General features: G+C 35.6%; 1 protein-coding gene and 1 long non-coding RNA gene across 2 annotated transcripts in view; one reads left to right on the forward strand and one right to left on the reverse strand.

The window, feature by feature from the left end:
* Positions 1–20,910, forward strand: part of LOC108732543 (netrin receptor unc-5-like) — a 232,577-nt gene that overhangs the window by 173,698 nt on the left and 37,969 nt on the right. The gene's annotated exons all lie outside the window — the stretch shown is intronic.
* LOC108732545 overlaps positions 1–20,910 on the reverse strand; it is a 92,579-nt gene that overhangs the window by 46,189 nt on the left and 25,480 nt on the right. The window contains exon 2 of the long non-coding RNA XR_001937101.2: positions 16,294–16,342. This is a non-coding gene — a long non-coding RNA (uncharacterized LOC108732545). The remainder of the gene's footprint in view (positions 1–16,293; positions 16,343–20,910) is intronic.

A 20,910-nucleotide genomic window follows, 5' to 3' on the forward strand; every position in this document is an offset into this window, starting at 1 on the left:
AGAAAAGTGTACAAATAAAACAATTAGTTATTTAAATCATGTATTAAAAAAAGCATAAAACATAATAACTTAATTTATAACAAGGAACAAAAACTTGAAAGCTTATTACAAAGTAGACGTCCTTTTCTGAAAATAAATAATAAATACTTCTACCCATTCTGTTTCAAGTAAATGACTTCTATCGAATTCATTCATCAGCTAAATCTTGAAAACCCCACTCAGACAATTTTCCTCTTGTAAAAGCATCCATAATAATGAGCAGCAGGCTGTTAAAAAAATAGATTTCAGATGAACGTTAAAAAGACGGATATGTTTCTATTATCCTGTAAAATTGATAACTTTTTTTGTAATTTTTCCTTTGTCAAATGTCTCGCCTCGCTAGGTGCAATTGAAAGGTTCAATTATTAATTTTACTGCAATTAATAAACTTACCGTACTTAACAAGAACGAACAGATCAGTAGAAGCCACTTAATTAACACTAACGCGTAGCTAGATATGTTTGCATTGAGTCAGAACAAAAAACTGAAACGCAATAAATATTTGATAAAAATTACTAATTTTTTCCTTATATTTTCTACAAAATTTGTTTAACCTTTCTACAATTTATAATGAAATTCACAAAGTTGTTGTCGTAAATATTTCATTCAAATTGTAAGAAATTTGCCTGAGCCCCTGTCGATATTTCTCCTACAATTTACCACTACAATTTTATAGTCAAATTTAAGTTTACCGTTAGTTAACCTTACTACAAACTTGAGTCGCATTTTCTACAAAACGACCTCTACAACGTTGTAGTAATTCTTCCTACAGCATTTTTCTGAGTGTATGTATGGAGAAGGTGTGTTGACAGTACGTCAATGCCAGACCTGGTTCGCTAAATTTCGATCCGGCAATTTTGATGTCGAAGATGCACCACGTTCGGGAAGGCCGGTTGAAGCTGATAAAGACGCGATAAAGGCATTAGTTGATGTGAACCGGCGAATAACAACACGTGACATCGGATTGAGGTTAAATTTATCAAATTCAACAGTTTATGACCACTTGAAAGGCCTGGGATTCTCCTCCAAGCTCGATGTATGGGTTCCCCATGTTCTCACAGAGAGAAATCTGTGTCGCCGCATTGACGTCTGCGATTCGCTTCTCAAACGTCACGAAAATGATCCGTTTTTGAAGCGCATCATGACTGGGGACGAAAAATGGGTTGTATACAACAACGTCAAACGCAAGAGGTCATGGAGCAAAAAAGATGAACCGGCTCAAACCATTTCCAAAGCCGATATTCACCAAATGACTTTCCGAACAACCCTATAGAATGAATCGTATGGACAGCAATGAACCTGCGTTGTTCGTTGTTCTATTCATAGTTAATGAATACATTGTGGTTATCAAACATGTCAGATTACTAGTCCTCTGTTGCAAAGGAAGAAGAACGGTCACATAGCGTTTTGGATGCGGAAAAAAAATTATATCCGAAGTTGAAAAAAGAAAATTGTCCTTTTACTAATATATAGAACCAATATTGTTTATTCTGTTTTCTTTTAGCATTGTTAGCTTTTATTCGCAATAACAATGCCACAATACACGTTGTTTTTATGGTGTTCATGTTGCAACTGACTAAAAGCTGCGATTATTTGGTCTCAAGTGCGCGCATCGTTTTCACTTCCTGCGACCGCGACTAAAAAATCGCAGTGCGCGCTAGGCCTTACTCAGTAAACATTTAACTCATTTACACTTTTGTGTAACTTTAACCTAATAAGAACAAAAAAATGCATGAAACTAGAAACTTCACATTGACACTTACGTCTTGTTTAAATGTAAAAGAATGAGAATACACGTTGTTACCCTGGGTGTGCTCAATCATTACCGTTAGGAACATTTGTGTGTTGTTTACACGGAGAATTATCTCCGGGACGGGCAACAATAACTCGCACAACGCAATTCAAGGAAATAAGCAGTTCCTCACGATAATTTGTCGGACGTAGAGGAGATGCATCCATAATAAACACCACCGAGCATAAATATCGCATTATACGGAGATTTGGTACGGTGTATGTGTTCTGCTACTGCTACCACTATAATGCAGCCGTATCGCGTAAGTTCTGCGAATCCCAAGGAAACGCTAAATGTAAATTGTAACATGCAACTACTTGAATAATTTAGGTGTAACCTGCACGGAGCTGAGTACGACGGGATAATTTCCAAGAAAATATGTAGCGTCAGGAATACTATGTACCGCTGCTTGCTTTTCTACTGTTATAAGTATATATGTATATACAAACCTACGACTACTACAGCACTGGCGCCGGCGATTGCTGGTTTGGTTGTCCGTCGTAACAAAGTGAAGTAACAATAGAGCAAAGACTAAGACAAAGAAGCGAAGAACGGGGCTCTTTTTGCTGGAATAAATTGCGAATATTACCTAGTGCTTTACGACGTCTTGTAGATTGTCGGTCCGGGTGCCAGTTTCGAGCCGAGTTTTAACGTGTCGCGAATGGTGACAACCTTTCAACCCTTCCAGGAAGTTTCATTGTTACTTTAAGAATACGTTAAGTAGTTTATATACACTCCCTGACTTTTATGCAATTAATATAGTGACATGTAAATTTTTTATTATCATTTTACATTTCACTGCTTTGAATGGTTATCACGATTTTCATTATACACACCTACTAAAAAATAATGATGCAAGTCTAAACTCTCATGCTGAATCAGCTGCACGAAAATAGAGTGGTAGAGGTATTTCAAATTCTTATGGGTCGCATAATGTGTTATATTGTATCCTTATTGTAAATTTTCGAAACTTTCACTCAATTGTTAACTACGTACATGTGCCTTACGGTACAACCAGCTTCAAAAAAACTGTAGGTAAACAGTGCCGGTCATTACTTTTAACGTACGGTTTTGTCAGCCCAATGTCATGGCCCATCAGATTCTGATTTACCTTTACTTTGTAGGCTGTGATGCGAATTTCTTGCTCTTATTATTAATCAGAAACTAATTATTTGTAGTCTAAGAAATATTTTAATTGTTTTAAGCAACTGTCTTTATATGACCCCCCTTTTTCGTTTTTTTTTTTTTAAATTCTTACATTTAAAGGTTCCCTTACTCTTTTGGTGTGAAGTCAAATCATTTAAACAAAGTTAATTTTATAACTAAAATTTTTGATTTATTTACATTTCTTTTAATTAAAAAACCCTAGCGATTAATTGAAAACGAAGCCACTTCCCTATACTTCTTGTCAGTATCACAAAAGTTTGATAACCTTTGGTATTATGTCATGATTTGTGAATGCTGTCCATCATCATTATCATTAACTTACATCTATAACTATTTGCGAATATTAACTTAACCCAAGTCTACCTCTGCCCCTCTTCTTCTAAAAAAATCCAATTTGTAGATGACCCATTTTCGTGCAGTTTGATGAATGTAGGTACAAACTAAAACATTTGAAAGTTCGAAGAATCTTCCTGGGAAACCGGTATCGCATTTTTTAGTGACGCGTTCGTCGGCTTCTGTAGCTGTCACTTGCGTCGTTGCAGCGTCATTAGCGAGTGAAATATTCGACGTTTCGAAAAGGAGATCCCGACCACAGCTGCTACATCGACGCGGCCAGCCATGTTATAGATTTCTTGCCAAATCTGCAATTCCTAACTTCATATTCCGCATCACGTTTTCTTTGTCCTCCAAGTTCACGTAACCTATCTCTGCTTCACGCGCAGGTATATAAATTTTCACTCCAGAGCTTAGCATAATAAGGTCCCGTGTGTTGAATTTATACCAAGAACCGTTCACAATAGCTCGCCAGTGAAAATACCACCTTCGTCTTCGTCTGCCTGTCTATCTCCTTGTATCCGACTCCCTTTTAAAGGAAACTTGTTTTCTTCCTTGATCAGCTGCCTACCTTTATCTATTTAAATGCTAAGTACCTAAACACATGAGTCAGAAATTCGATTTTCCATTTATTACGTTTTTAAAGTTAGGTGAAGGTATAAGTTGGAATTATGCATTAATTGGTAGGAAAATTATTCATTAGTTCGATAGTTACTAATTACTAATTAATACATACAATTATTAATACAAAAATATAATGCCTACTGATAAGTACATTTCCTAATTCCGGAGCTAGCAATCATCATGGGTTAGTAAGTTCTTCGTCTAAGAACAGAGAACGTATCTGTGCTAATGCTAGTCTTAGTTGCCGGTGTTCTGAAGATTAGTTCTCAGTTTGTAGCCTATTTATCCTCTATCTCCCACAATGTTACAAAAAGTGTTTAAATAATGATGTCCTAACTCACTTTGCAATCTCCTAGCATTTAATGTTCTAAGTACCAATCTGTTAACTGTTAAATTTCTTTGTTTGTCCTGGACAGATTCTGCTGCTCTATTTTTGCCTTGTTCTATATTATTCTTAACTGAGTATTTTGCAAAATTGCAATCTGATTAACTTACTGTCTCTCTCTCCCGTCAGAACTTCCTTCTTGTATAGTAACAATTGGTGCTTGCGGCCAATTCGATTCTAATCGAGTGTACAGCGGACTGCTAGCTAAGTAATGCCTAGTTATTGTGGTTTTGGTGATCCGGTTTACACTACTGCATATTAAACATCCTACTATTCTATTAACTTCGAAATTTATACGAGCCCTCCCCTCGCCCTTGATCGCGGTAACGTTTATATTAGAATCGTCGTTTGCCCTGGCCGTTGATCGTCGATTCCTACTGTTCGGTTATTTACGAGACCGTTGAACGGTAACAAAAGCGGAAGTTGTTCGTTAATATTATGCAATTGCAACGACGACAACTCCAAAGCATACAGACTAATTGCATTCTCTAAAATTTAAATGGAATTGCTGCAGTAAATGACACACACCCGGGGCATGTACATTTGTAAGTTTGTGAGCCAATATCGACAAAGTTGATTGGATGCATTCCTGGAATAATGGTTTGTACCGCAGTTGAGGCAACGCCCGATCCTTTGATCGAAAAAAATACATTACTATGATTGATTTTGCTTTGTCAGTTGAATATTATAAAATTTCATGCCTTTAATTTTAGTCGATATGAAATACTCTACACTGGTTTTTATTAGGTATTAGTTGTCAAACTATCAAAGAAAAGCACTAACATCCCACATCTTTTTGTAACTATTCTAATATGTCTCTAACTAGCTCTTTATGCCTGAGACCGTGTCCTGCCAACCAATTTCTTATTGAATTCTATAGAGTCCACAGTTCTCCTATTCTTTCTAATACCTCTTCATTTCTAACCTTCTCTACCCACGGTATCCTCATCATTCGTCTACAACATCACATTTCAAACGCTTCTACCCTTTTCTTAAATTATTTATTTACGATTTACTTTAGAGTATTGTAGCGAACACGAGTGTGTTTGTGTGTGATCGGGCACACGTGTGCGTGAACGGCTTATCGATTCGCCGACAAGCCGCGGGCGCCTTTCTTCATGTGCGCCGTATTTGTAAATGTGTGTGTCGTACCTGCGTTCTGGGAAAGCAGTTAAACAGTTCAAAGGAAAAATAAACTATTCAGATGTTTCCAGAAGGTTCCAGAAAGTAAACAAAAGAGTATTTAAAGGAAGAGATGATCGCAGAGATAAGGAGAAGAAATAAATTGATCGTTGCAGAAATGAATTCAGAAATAAATTGACAGTGATAGAAGTCGAATAAACAGCGCAGTGAATAGTGGTATATCAACAGTAGTGTAAATAAATAGAAGAATTCATAGCCTAACTTTAGTAATAATTTAATAGTGTTTTCAAGTTCTTTAATAATTAGTGTAAATAAATAGTTTTTGTTGTTATCAGTCTTACAAGTTAATTTTGTTAAACCCACGAACATTGCAGTATTTTGTCATGCCTACTGTCTATTTAATTCATTCTTTATCCAGTACCTACGTAGAACTATTATCGTCAAATGGTCGCGAGGTCATCAATTTTATCCGGGGAAAATGATATCCATTTCCCAGCGAATAGCTCATAATGGTTGAAAATTACATCGCAAGATGCACATCTGCATGCGAGGCGAGAAAGAAGGCTCCAAATTCACGAATTAATTAAATTTAATACGAGGTCGTTGAAGTTCCGTACCGAAATTTTAATATAATCGTAAATGACGTCCCGATCCTTGCAACCTCGTGCGTCTCACAACTACGGGAACGAACGGTGGTGGTATGTCTCGCGAACAGAGCAATGCATCATCCTCCAAAAACCATTACAAAGTTTTCGAACGCAGATAACAGGTTTCTTCACGTGCTACTGATCGAGAACAGTAATTGAAATTTATGTCGACAATCTGGGTCATTTACGTATCTCGAGCTAAGCTTAAAAAATAGGGGATGGGGATGACTAACGAAAATTTATTACAGAATTAGGGGAACCTGAAAAATCAAAAAAGTGGGAAAAATTTGCCTTCAATATACATTAGAATGAAATACTGCTACTATACTATTTCTTTTATCATTACTTAACGCATTAGATCATCAAATTTTGTATTTGTATCATATACTTTTAATGAATTCGCAACAATCTGTGTAGTTACGCTAGCAAGTGATTTAAAAAGGCATTCTAAAATGAAGGATTCAATTTCTTATCTAAAGTGCGCATATTCAACCTTCAAAATTCATAAATATTCAAATCATTTCCATCGAGGACTCTAAAATAATTAGCAATCCTATTTAAAACCATGAGTTTTTTCTATATCTATAAAAATAAAACCATATTTATAAAAATGAAACCGGTGGTTACGCAGGAGTGTTAAAGAAGCCCTTTTCTAGAGGATTAGATTGTATGTAACAGAGGGGTTGGTAACCCCCAAGACGGTCGAACGTTGCCTCCGGTAATCGGATGAGGCTACCGTCTCAGTCCTTTAAGTCGTATCGCGTATCAATTATTAGTTCTTCAACTACTTATTAATCCTGTTATAATGAGGTAACTTATCCACCTGAACTTCTGGTGCTTCGCATATTAGCCACGTTTGTTCATCGTCTTGGCCGTGGTATGAAGAAAGTACCTTTGTGTGGTGTCTATCTATTATATTCTAAGCCATATCTAAATTAACAGGCGTTTCCTCACTCTCACGTAGGGTTTCCTGCAAAACATAATATTAACAGGCTGAGAAATTTGATCCCTTATCGCCATATATACATATCCGTTTTGTGGAAGCAGTTGGTTGGTTCTTACTGGTACAGAAGTAGAGAGGTACCCTTTCTACCCATGTACCGATCTCTTGTTACAAACGGTGAGTAAGTAATGATCGTTTGTTTGTGTGTATGAGAAGGAAGTGGCTACAATTGCAATGGTATTACCGTTTCAGAGGTTAAATGTCTCCTCCGCACACATCACGATTTTAGTGGTACGTTGCAATTAGGAGTAGATGTAGTTAAAAGGGGTCATTACGGATCAAAGACTTGGAATTACTTTGCCAGTTTGTATCATTTTATGTACTGAAAAGTGATGCGCAGGAGGTGTGTAATTACGAGTACCCATAATGCGATTTCGATCGAATGCTTTCGTTCCTTCGTATTAACTTTTTCACTAAACAAGTGAAGCAATGAAATACGCCACGGCTTTAAAACTACCTATTATTACCATCAATGTAATTAATCAAAGAACATAAGTTGATGATAACAGTAATAACGTTTGACCTATCGTAGAGTCCAAACACATTTCTTCTACCAGTTGAACTATCTTGATTTTGCTTTCCTATATAATTTTTCTTATTTAATATCACAAATACCGTAAATATTAACTTGATTTTGATCTTTAATTTGAAACGTTAAACAGAGGTAGTAATATCTTTACAGTGAAAAGGTAGGTACATGAAATGGGAAACACAAACACATCAAAATACATTCAAAAGAGCACCTACAACAAGGAAGCGACCAATTAGTTTAAGCGCTCGAGAAAAACTTTGTGAAAAATTTTAAGTATCCATTCTAAGTATATGAAATAGGGAACAAATATAAATGAAATGGTGACTTATTCAGTCTTAAATTATATCTAAATTATACCTTTAATAATATCAAGTACTACCCGTAATTTGGTAGAAGTTTGGTACGTTTTCAAATGGGTCTGTTCCTCATTGAAGAAGTATTACGTAAAGAGACTTAGAAAGAGAAGTTTTCGATGTATTACCCCTGCTGTAACTAATTGACCGATTTTTTAGTCCTTGTTAGATTTATTAGTGTTATCCATAAAACATTTAATTTAATTTTTGGTTTTTGAAACCCTTCTTAAAAAATCGAAACAAATAATCAGTAATAAAACTCAATTTTGAGTGAAGCCGATGTATGAATGAACAAGATAAATTACCAGTAATTAACGATGTAGAAATGTGAAGACAATAACGATTTTTAATTTTTTGATTCTATTTAAGGAGTAGGTAATTCCTTTATTTAAAAACAACTTAGCTTTTTAAATTTAACTTAATTTAATTTAAGTTTAATTTAGGGGACGGAAAGGCCAAAATATTCTTCTTTTTTTGGAGGATTTGGGGGAATGATTAACACCTTGAGATGTCTAACTGCTTCAAGCTACTTGCAATTCGAAAAAAAAAACTATTATCTAAGCCCACTAGAAAAATGGACACATTCAATCTGCCTAAATCAAATGTTTCCGGCATCAAATAACAAAACCGTTTCGGAAGTTAATATCACCACAGGTGTGTGATAGAAAACACTCACGTTTCTTCGATCCTACACGTCTAATCCCCTGAAAAAGGCTTCCTTCTGCGGCTACAATCTGCCGTCTTGTGCCTCTCCCCTTTATGTACTTACATCGAAGCCAAAACCTTCCGCTGCGTCGACTGGTATCCCTTACAAAAGATTCGTCGTAGTTCTGATTTATATTCAGGTTCGCGTGCCACGAAATATGTCCTTACTTCATTACTTCGTTTTCGCAGTCAGAAATCTAATAACGACGAAAGTAAATCCGGGCTTTAGAGGCAATAGACGGATTTCTTGACGCGCGTAACAGGTACTTTATCGACCAACATGTCACGCGGCGCTGCTTTCTCGATCAAATTAAACTGAATTTTCTTCAGATATTTAAGAGCATGTCGATTTTTTCAATGCACGTATGTTTTCACAATGAGATGTATTTGAGCACGTGCGAGCTCAAGGCTAGTATATGACTTATGACAGTTTCACTTAATTCGTGTTGACCTTTCCTACCGTTCATGTTGACTTTTCCTACCGTCCGTGTTGACTTTTCCTACCGTCCGTGTTAACTTTTCCTATCGTTCGTGTTGACTTTTCCTACCGTAAACTTATGATCCTAGTATAACTGAAATTAATGCTTTTATTTAATTAATTGGTGTCTAGGATCATGAGGTAACGGTAGGATAAGACTACACGAAGGAAGTGAGTATTGCCGTACTCATTCATTTTTTTTAGGTTTCACGCGTATTTTGTGGAAAAACTTTGAATTCTTGGAAATGAGCTCTTCGGATAGTGAACCAATTAAAGCTTTTCTTTAGTTATTGTACATTGACCTTTGAATTAATTTCAGATTTAGTAATTTACAAAAATCAGTTTTCCGTGCCTCATATAATAACGCAACGACTAAATTTTTTTTACTAACAGCACACAGTTTTTGTATAGACCCGTTGCTTGACGAAATATTCATTCAACGTTCAGAACTCAGCGTGCGTAAGGCATCACATCCATCATGTGACAGAGGAGCTTCGGAGTATAAACGTTCTGTTTAATGTTTTTGTTGTTCTCGAAGCTGTACGTTCGGTTATTAGTGAAAGGAGTGCGATGAAAACGAGTAAAAAAATAATAAAACTAGCGTTAGGAAGAATTCGTAGGACAGCTCGGAAAGACACGGGGGACTATCTCTCGTGAATCTTCAAACGCCGTGCGGCTGTCAAACTGATATCAAAATAAATTATCCTGCCTAATGAACTTTAACAAACAAGCATTTCGGTACTTTGGGCCGTACTGCATGTCATTCTTACAACGTTACATGCACCAGCTGCTTGGATACAGCATCCGGTTGTCTACGAATCTATTAGAGGTGTACAACATACTACTGCACTTTAACTTAACACTTTGATCTAATCTAAACTGATTTGGATTTGTTTCTGAATTTGTTCACGATGACATGATCGATCGGGTCATGGCCATAACATTTCATATTTATGCAGAAATGTACGATTTATACCAAAAATAGATTGCATTGGGGCTAAAGAGACAACTTTTTGAATGTGGAAAAGGGGAAAAATAATTGAAGTTGTTACTGAATGAGATATTCATCAGAAATTTATGGTTTCATTAGGAACCCATTGTAGTTACGTCTTAATTTTTTTGAATAAGAAGAACACGTACATATATCAGTTCTTAGTAACGATTTTTTGTCGATTCTAAGATTAATTTATTTATATTACTTCAAAAGGAGTCGAACAACGGTTTATACATAAAGTTTTCGGTAAATAATGAATTATATAATATTATACAAGCATTTTGACTTTTTAATTGCCATCATCATAAGGTTGTCAATAGACAGACTGGTTGGCAACGCACTTCCACTCTTTCCTATCCTGAGCTAATCTTCTCATTTCCCTAAAACTAGAACATCCCACATCCTTAACCATTTGTGAACGGTAATCTAATCTAGGTCTACCTCTACTCTTCCTAACTCCAATTTCTGCTTCTAATATGTTTCTGACTTGATCTTCATGCCTGAGAAGGTGTCGAACCAACCTATCTCGCCAATTTCTTATTGACTTCCATAGAGTCCTCTATTCTCCTATTCTTTCTAATGCCTCTTCATTTCTAACCTTCTCTATCCACGGTATCCTCATAATTCGCCGGTAAAGCTACATTTCAAACGGTTCCTTTCCTGCCGCGCCCACCTTCTATGTTTCTCACCCGTACAACGCCTTGCTTCAAACATACACCTTTAACAACCTTTTTCGAATTTCTAAATTAACCGTTCCCGGGCATAGAAGTGACTTATTTTTATTGAAGGCGACTCGATCCTGCGCTATCATCTGCTTTATATCCCTACTTCTCCATCCGTCCTCACTTATCGGACTTCCTAGATAAGTAAAATCAGTCACTTCTTCTAATTCTCGTCTCCTATCTGTATATTCTTTTTATTTTATTTTATTTTTAATTGTATTATGCCGAAAATCCCTCTAGTAACTTAATTCCTGTACCTTTCCATCATTAAGGATAATTACCGTTTGTCTAACATTCATATTGGCAACACCCTTTCAAAAAGACCCCTCAAATATCCAGTCTCGTGCATGTCTCAAAACCATTTAGATCTAGTCTTAAGATTTTGGGACGATTATCGTTCGTTTCTTTTTGATTTACAAATGGATTGGCGAGCTGACCAATAAATATGGATTAGGGACGTCGTTAACAGATTTACACGATTACTAACAGATTAGGTCGTGGACACAAACAGTGGTTTATGTCGCACTGGCAACGTCTCTAAAGGGTAGGCAATGGATTAATGATCGATAATACTATGGGGCGTGATAAACAAGTCTAATGGCAGAACATTCTACAGATCGTACAAAATCAAACGCTTGATATACAGACGTAAATTGATATACCAAAAGGGTAAAAAAGATTTCTACAACATTCAAAATCTCTTTAATTTGGTATAAGATGTAAATACTACTTCCAAATTTTAAGTATATATAAATCTAGATACTTTTTAGTATCTATGTATAACGAAATTCTTAAAGCAACATTCCTTCGTTTCATTTTCCTCACGTTGAATCTGATTTGGCACAAATCTATAATGAGCACCAGTGGAAATATTTAACATCTCTATTTGGCAGCTAAGAGGATCATTAATAGTCTGTTAATCACGATCGATTCCGTGGGTAAATAAGCGTATGGCCGATCGATCAAAAATCTTCAAGCCAAAAACGCCCGTCAAAACAAATACGAACATAAATTATCGCGCCTAATGGATTTTAAAATATGTTTATACATATAACTATGGTTCTTCGTGCATTTGCTTGTAGGAATTATTTAGAGCCAAATATTAAAATTGGAGACGGAAAATTAGAAAAAATCGTCGTTTTTCGATATCTGGGCTGTCTGTCAGATAACTCAGAATGGAAGAAATAGTAAAGACATGAAACAACCAATAACATAAGCTAAAGTCGCTTTTAAGAATAAGAAAATACTTCTACTAGGTTGATATTAAAGTCCTTTAGCTCACCAGGGAAAGGCTTTCTGGATTTCCATAGCTACGATATTTTACACTTTTTGAAGACCCAGTGACGCAATGAAATTGGCTGTTAAAATAGGCACCCTGAATTACACTTACAGTTAATAAAATCTAAATACTAAATAATACATTAGCAAAAAAAATACTACACTGTAGCTGGTAATCACCAGCTAATTGAGTTCAGCGTTGCGGACCGTATTTCTTTATCAGGGCCGGAATTAGATTTACCTCTACTTTCGACTATGTTTTTCTCGAAAACAGTGAACTTTCGGACATACAAACATTTAGTTAATTTTCATATTTTATGCTGCTCTGTCACCTCCTGTAAGGTCGGCACTTATTTCTGTTACACCCTGTATGTAGGTAACTCCTAAATTAAGCTTTTCATAGCTAACAGAATTCACAATAACATGTTATTTACAAGTATGAATATACTTATTGATTTTCAATATCAGATAATGGTAAAAGACCTGAGGAGAGACACTCCTTCGTAATTGTAAGCGAATCTTCCATCATCCCATTGCCATTGTATAAATGCAGTAACGATAAATAACATTTGCATACACATTTACCTATATAGAAGCTTCAACGTCTGCAGCATATCAACATGAGTCATCCGCTTGTAAGTAATAAGTAGCCTCTGTGACAATGTTGGTTTAGCAAAGGCATCAAGTGCGGTCTTGCGGATAGACATGACAATACCAACTTGTTCTTCAACATACAGACACCTGTACATACAAATCTCATAGCTAAATCAAGCCATTCATCATATTCATGTCTCTGCATTATCTCGACTACCTACATCTTGAATGGTTCTTACAAAACATTAAATAAAGAAGACGAGGAAAGAGATCGTTAGGATTAGATTATAACGTGATGATTTAATCGCAGTGTCCATTAATTTCTTGCATAGAAAAAAGAATGGAAGTATTAAAAAGTGAAAATGTAAAGATGCTGTAGATTACAGAAAAGAAGGCGGTAAAGGTCTAGACGATGGCCCCCACCCCGAAGGGCGTGGGGGTGGGGGGATCGAAAGAGGAGGTCTCCCCCACCACTGTACCATAAAAAGTTCGTGGCGGTCTCACCTCCATAAAAAGTTATAGGGGTTCAAAGTTAATAAATGTGCCAATTTTTATACATTTCTAGGTATGTAAATATTTATATAGTCATTCTTAAACAATATTCAAAGGTAAAACTAATGAAAAATACATAAAAATATTGAGAAAGTTACATAAAACATTATTTAAATATCTTTATCAATAGGGTAGGTTAGGTTAGGTTATCGGGTTTTGTTCAAGTGACCACCCTCTTTCGATCCCCCACCTCCACCCGCTTGAAAATAATTTTTTTATTGAATTTTATTTGAATTATAGTGTATGAAAATTGTCAAAATAATCAACTTTCAACCCCCATAATTTTTTATGGGGGTGAGACCGCCGCAAATTTTTTATGGGGTTTTATTCAGGTGACCACCCACTTTGGATTCCCTCTACCCGAAGGGGGTGGGGGGCCATCATCTAAGCCCCATAGCTTTTTATGGGGGTGAGACCGCCACGAACTTTTTATGGTACAGTGGTGAGGGAGACCTCCTCTTTCGATCCAACCCACCCCACGGGGGTGGGGGGCCATCATCTAGACCTTTACCAAGAAGGCTTTTTGTACAACTGTGTTTCTCAGTTTCTTGGAAGAAGGTTCATTCATATTTTTAAATCAAAAAATTCTATTTGCCGACACAATAATTGTTTTAAATGCTTAAATGATCTGTCATTTAACGTTTAAAGAAAGTAGTGTGGATAGTTATGAGAGTTATTAAAACTTAACCTTCGTCCAACGCATAAATTGACCTTTTAGCGAAGAAAATAGTACAGGGTACTTAATAGGGGTGAACATATCAAAAAAAATTGTTTGTCTCTATATTTCAACCATGTGTTATCCAAACATACGAAAAAAAAAAAACACTTAGGTACTCCGAAGACATTCTTGTAGATTCCCGTTAATGTCTAGTAAAGCAAACTGAACATTTCAAATACGAAAAATGTTTTGTTCCAAGAAATGAATATATTAAAGTTGCTTCAACTAATTCAACTCATAAATAATTTTTTTACATTTTCACAAGAGCAAGACCAATTTTATTCATCGCTAAGAGTAAGTAGGGCGTCAACTTACTTTATGTGTTTATGTCACCGTAAAAATTACCATTTTTAATTATAGCCTAAAAATAGGTAAGAATATATTTTGGATTGTTCGTATAAATAAAGCAACAAGTCTTATTTCCTGTTCATCTTCGTCGTTTTAATAAGCCGTTCCCTCTGCAAAATAAAGCCACTTTGTAAGTAAAATTGCCAGTATACTTAACACCATAGCAAATTAACATTAGAAAGCAAAAGCCTGTAAACTGTCAGCTTTCATCTCTCTTTCTGTACAAATTGCCGACAAAGCATCGTGTAAGTGGCGTTTGTTCTATTTGCAACGGCTCGTCGTGAGTCTTATGGCTGGTTCCGAAACCGCGCGCTTATGTTCCTTTGATGATCTTAAAAAGGAAGGAATCGAGAGGCTTCTCAACATCATTTTCACGAAATGTTCCGTCCTTACGGAAAATATCCTCGAGAAATTCGACGTAGTCGTCAGTTGTCTACTTTCGCGCCAAATGGTTTTCTTTGTACACATATATACGTTAACTCATCTGGCGTAAAACTGAGATGCTCTCTCCATTCGAATTGTTTTTACAAACAATAGTAATACCAGCAGCTAAAAGCACTTGGGTGTGCGACTTTCTTTTATTTTTAAGCCTTTCATCAAAACGGATTTCCTATTATCGGCTTTGTCCATTTCGATTTACACGGTGTGATCAAAAAGTCTTCTAGACTTTTCCTTCAACATTCCCTGAACATTAGATATCAATTTTCTAGCCACGCTATTCGTATGAAATCGGAAAAAATTGAAATGCCTCCTTTTAATATTGAAATAAATGCCTTTTTTAAGCTGATATGTTTATTTGCATGGTATTTAAGTGACAAACGGACTATTTCTATAAACTTTGTCAGTCTTTTTTTTAAAATAGTTAAATCCGATTTTGATGGGACTTCATAGACATGAATAGGAGGTTGTCAGGAGTAATGTAGACTACTTATGGATCCGTGGATGATATAACAACTGTACTTATACACTATTAGAAATGGATAATCACTAATAATTAGTATTGCCCGAAAATGATTCACGTGGCTCTGGAGTCTTGAGATGAAATCTAGGTTTTCATGAACTAAAGAATAAAGAGGGTACTTTTGCTTTATTTTACAAATGGACTCTTTTTTTTAACAAGTTGATAATAAAATATGACAAGATAATGACAAAGTCATATTTAGATTAAACAGTACCTACGAGTTAAAATGTTATATTAGAAAGATCAATGTTACTCTGAACTGTTGGATATTCCTTGAAAATTACTCAGATTTTCCACGAGCTTATAACTAACACATTAAATAAAGTTTCATTGTAACGTACGCAGAAAGTTAAGTTGTTAACTAAAATGTGCCACAGAACTCGAAAAGTAACGAGGTAACAAAAGCTAACATTACAAAAAAAGACATCAAAAACAATGAGTTGTTAAATTTCATTTTAAGGCAGATTACACTGTGACTAAAATCTACAAAACGAAGTAAAACTTTTATTGATGGGAAATTAATAATCGCATATATTATTATAACGTTGTATGATTCCGTCAATTCTAAGATTTAAGGGTTGGTTAATTGGATAATCTATCAGTTCATTACTCTTATTTCGTTTATTTTTGTCAAAATCCTTGGTTTTTTTATTTTATATGCGTATATTTTTGATGTTGACTAATAAATATCCTGCTATAATATTATTGTTCGTATATTCTGTTTATTCAGAAACCTCAAGAAATACACAATATGCACGATATTTTTCTTTTTGATTCGTTCGGAATCGTCATGGAGAAATATGTGATATTACTTTTACCTTTTCAAACGAATAAAGTTTGAACAAGAGTTCGAAAATAAACGTCTGTGGAATATTAAACATGACCAAAAGAAACATAATTTTAAAAGAATTTAAACTTCACTTACCAGTGTGCAAAGAAGGATAACGTGATTAAAGATGCTGTCTTTTGGACATCTGAAAGTACAAACAATTTGTGAGCTAAAGCTTAAAAATACAAAATTTAGATTAATTAAAATTGAAACGGAGTAATAAATAATTGTACAGAAAACTGTAACTTTTCAAAAACCTAGACTAACTTGTTCAAATTTAGATGGATAGTACCGTCGATCTACTTATATAACGTATGTAGGTAACAGAGATACAAAATTTAAAATACCACAATTTGTCCAAATTGTCAGTTTTACTTGAACTATGTGAGTGATTAACGCTTAACATCAATATTTAACATTAAGAATACATTATAGTGCAGTTAGCGGCCCATTGTCTCCGAATCATTCGTATTAAGTGTCTCATAAAGGATTGGATTGTTGGATTGTAGGAACGCCGATTTTCCGAATCTTTCGGTAGATTCTCTTTCTCAGCTGCTCTTTTTTTCGATTTCACATCCATTACCATAAACTTTTCTGCTTAAAAAGGTCCAAAATTCTTCGACAGGTGGTGCTTGGGGAATATTAGGTGGGTTATCTTCTCTGTATATAAATAGCATTTTTAGTCTGCTACCATTCTTTTGTTTCCCTGGCATAGAGACAAGAAGCTTGATCAGGCCAGAGCATTATATCGTCACTATTATGATGATCGTATATAATCTGTAACAATTTACAATAACTGTTTCTCCTTTCAAATGTCCTACATATGACTGTGATGCACCTGCTGGATAAATGGAGTATCACACCAAAATATTCCCATTGTACGGAACAACATTGATGTAGGATCATCACTATCTTTTACGAACGATAACTCGGTTATATGAAAAGCTCCATGGCGTCTTACTAGTCTTCGTATAGACACACCACATTTTTCTTTTGCACTTTCTTTCAGTCTAGCTACTCTTAAATCAGTCAACACCAGAGGTCTTCCGCTTTTTGGTAGGTCCAAACAAGACGGTATTACCTCCTCATATTTCTTGATCGTTCGTTGAATTATTATACGGGAGATATTAGGTCCTTGAAATATTTTTGCTATATCCGTTTTTCACTTTCAGTCAACTAAAAATTATAGATGTTTCTTCGGATTTTGGTTTTGTACGTCATGACACAAAAGCTTTTGTCATCATTGTCTACTTGAATAATGCCCTAGCAATAGTAACGAAATTTAACCATATCTTAGTGATTACTTACGAAATTTGTCTCAAAATACGCGAGATACGTTGACAGGACCTTCTCAGGTATAAAGGGTTAGTTACAGACATTTTAGAAGCAGAAACAGGAGTTAAGAGGGGTAGAGGTAGACCTAGATTAGATTACTATTGAGAAATAGTTGGAGATGTGGAACGCTCTAGTTTTAGAGGCATGCGAAGATTAGCTCAGGATAGGAGAGTGGAGGTGCGTGTCCAACGAGTCTTAGGACTGACGACCTTCTTGATGACGATGATGATGATGATATTGATGCTTACGTTATTGTAACCATTACGTATCTTAATGATTTAATCATATTTAACACGCCCAATACGTTAAAAGATTGCAATATTCTCCATATCGAGCCAATCCATAAAATACAGGCCTTTAATAGTATGAATACCTATATTGGTTCGTAGACAATTTCGTATAAATGCTCTTCTATAAATGTAGAACGTTGGGTAATTTGCATTAATTGAGTTATAACAATCTGAAGGCGGCTTAACTCGGCTTTAATCTGGCTGGAAGCACATGTGCACAGCAAGCAGCCCCGAAGGCTCCCGTAAACCGTTATTCTCACGTTAGTCACCAAAGTAAACAGAAACGTTATCTTGAACACTTCTGCAAATAATGCCTCGATATTAATGCAGTTTTCAAAGCACGTACCGCAAGAAAATGTAACGCACCCTCCCTCGTGCCAGTCTGAATAATACGTTTATGTACTTTCGCGCAACCTGATAGTTTTCGAAGGGCCGACACCACGGCAAACGTGCGTGTTTGCCAATGTCTAAATCGCCTGGAAATATTTGGTAACCAAATAAAAAAATCTGTGCGTCGAATACGTTTGAAGATTAGGGAAGGGGACCGTTCAAGAGGTGGGATAAGAACTGAAGTCTAAGTAAACTTGGAAGAGTAATAAAATTATTAATTAAAACAAAAGGAGCAACAAAGTTTTTGAATATGCCCTTTTATTATAACCGAAGCTTTTAATTTTGTCACATTATAAATGAGCCCATGAATTTTAGAAAATTCTACAATGCCTCTAACTGAGAAGGTCATTTTGGTTGTTTGTTTAGTTTTTGAAATTTTAGATTATCTATAATATTCTATTAACATAATTTTGTGAGTTTAATGAAGGGATAGTTAAGTAGTTACACTTCGTTTACTTTCCGTAGCGATGTGACCTTCAGTTTGACCGGCGCAAAGTAGAAAAGAACAGCACTAGGTCAGAAAAGGAAGGAGACACCTCTCGGCCAAACTCTTAACCGGTGAGGAGCGTATAATTCGTACAGTACTGCACGGAAAATTTGACCATTTTATCCACTACAATTGTATTGCTCAAATGTGCTGTTCTTGGTACCATTTCCTACTGAAAATATTAACGAGATGTTTATTTACATTTGAAGACATATTAAAGGCTTTAACGCTTGTTTTCGACTTGCACTACTATTCATGATTGAACAAAACTTTTGGCAGGTACTGTATGAAAAAGTATGTTTAATGAACAAGAGTCGAGAGTATAATGAGCTTTTTTCTCCCTACCTACGATTTTGCTAGCAGGCATCCAAGACATTGGAAGGGGTAAATCGCTAGAGAAAGTAAATGAAGTATCATAGCTAATTCGCGTGTAGTAAAATCCAGGTGACTCCCTATTCAAATAGAAAACAGTAATTAATTTGTCACAAAATCAGACACCATGCCTGCATTAATTTCCTGGGGGCTTCCCCTACGTGATTCATACCCGTAGGCTATAACAGACTGTAATTTCACGTAAACTGATATATAGAAAAGTATTATGCATATGCGTACATCTTTTAGGGTATTATCAAAAAGTAACAAGAATATTTCAAAGCCAGAAAACGGCAGATCTTGAAGATTTCAAGAATAAAACGTCGAGGAGCCATAAGCTTTCCAGGCAAATCTTAAAGTGAAACTTTTCACTACAAAAGTTTTAGCCGAATATTATTTAACTTCAAACTTGTTGATATAATGCATCTTTTGTCAATTAATAAATAACACGAAGGGATTATTTCTAGGCTTTCTATCAATTTAAAAATGTCACTTAAACGTTCTACATTTAATTAAACTTCACAAATTAATAATGAGATGTTTAACTTTTTAAATGTGACCCATTAGAACACCTAAATTGTATCTGAGATTCTAGGGGTCCTACAATTATTCAAAGCAAAATCTGTTACAATAAAAAAATTACTTTTAGATCCTTTTGTGATATATCTAAACAAGTTTATTTAAAATATTACGGGCTACATACGTATAATGACAAACTACCCTTGAATGTTACACTCATTTAGCACAGGATTATGCAGGACCCCATCCCGTTATTTACCGAATCATCCCCGTACTCGTCGTTCATTAGACTTCACTAGCAATTAATGTCGTCCATGAATGAATAACGATCTATTTAAATGGACGCGCCACCTGGCGTCGAAGGTGTGACACGCGAGTAAGTAACAACGACGTCAACGGCCGACGCGACGCTGTCCAGTCATTAAAAGTTGAATGCCGTGCGACGCCGACGGTGCTTTATGTTTTAATTTACATGCAGATTTTTAAAACCGCCTCCTCGTCGTGACCGCACACGCTCTCACTTTTTTCCCTTTTGACGAAGAAACATACCGGATGTTATTACCAGTGTAATGGAACGGTTGGGGTTACCATGACGTACAGTGTAGATCCGATAGCACTAATGAATACGAACGAATTATTGAATGGAAACTGACTTCATATATCTTTCGACAAAAAAATTCTAAGCTTATTGTTTGTTGTGAGAAAATAAATTTTAATTGAAAGAGTTCTTTCTGGTATTCTCACTTTACACGCCAAATTAATTGCGAGCAAACTATTTTATGTAAATGATAACGATTGTTGTTTTAAATATTTAATAGTCAACACTTAACTTACACGTAGAATTAAAATAAACTAAATAAATAAAATTAGATGTAAAAGTATAAAAGTAGGCTCTATGATTGAATATGAATTGATTGTTGCTTGTTGATACTGTTTCGATACTGATNAGAGACTCGAACGATAAAATTGTTAATTCAGAGATTCAAGTCTCTCACAGAGAGACTGAATGAATAAAACTAAAAAATTGAGAGACTCGAGTCTCTCGTAGAAAGACTGGGATCTCTGAAATAAGTTGAACTTAGAAAATTTTAACCATGTCTATCGAAACACTTATTGAGAGATTCGAGACTCTCGTTCAGAGGTTCGAGTCTCTCGTTCAGAGACTGGATACGAAATGAGGATCTCTCTATGAGCGACTCAAGTCTCTCGTTCAGAAACTGGATACGAAATGAGGATCTCTCTATGAGTGACTCGAGTCCCTTGTTCAGAGACGCCAAGCAGTTTTTTTGACAGTCTCTCGATAGTCTCTCTCAGAGACAC

Source organism: Agrilus planipennis, unplaced genomic scaffold, assembly GCF_000699045.2.
Source record: "Agrilus planipennis isolate EAB-ADULT unplaced genomic scaffold, Apla_2.0 scaffold48, whole genome shotgun sequence".
Classification (NCBI taxonomy): domain Eukaryota; kingdom Metazoa; phylum Arthropoda; class Insecta; order Coleoptera; family Buprestidae; genus Agrilus; species Agrilus planipennis.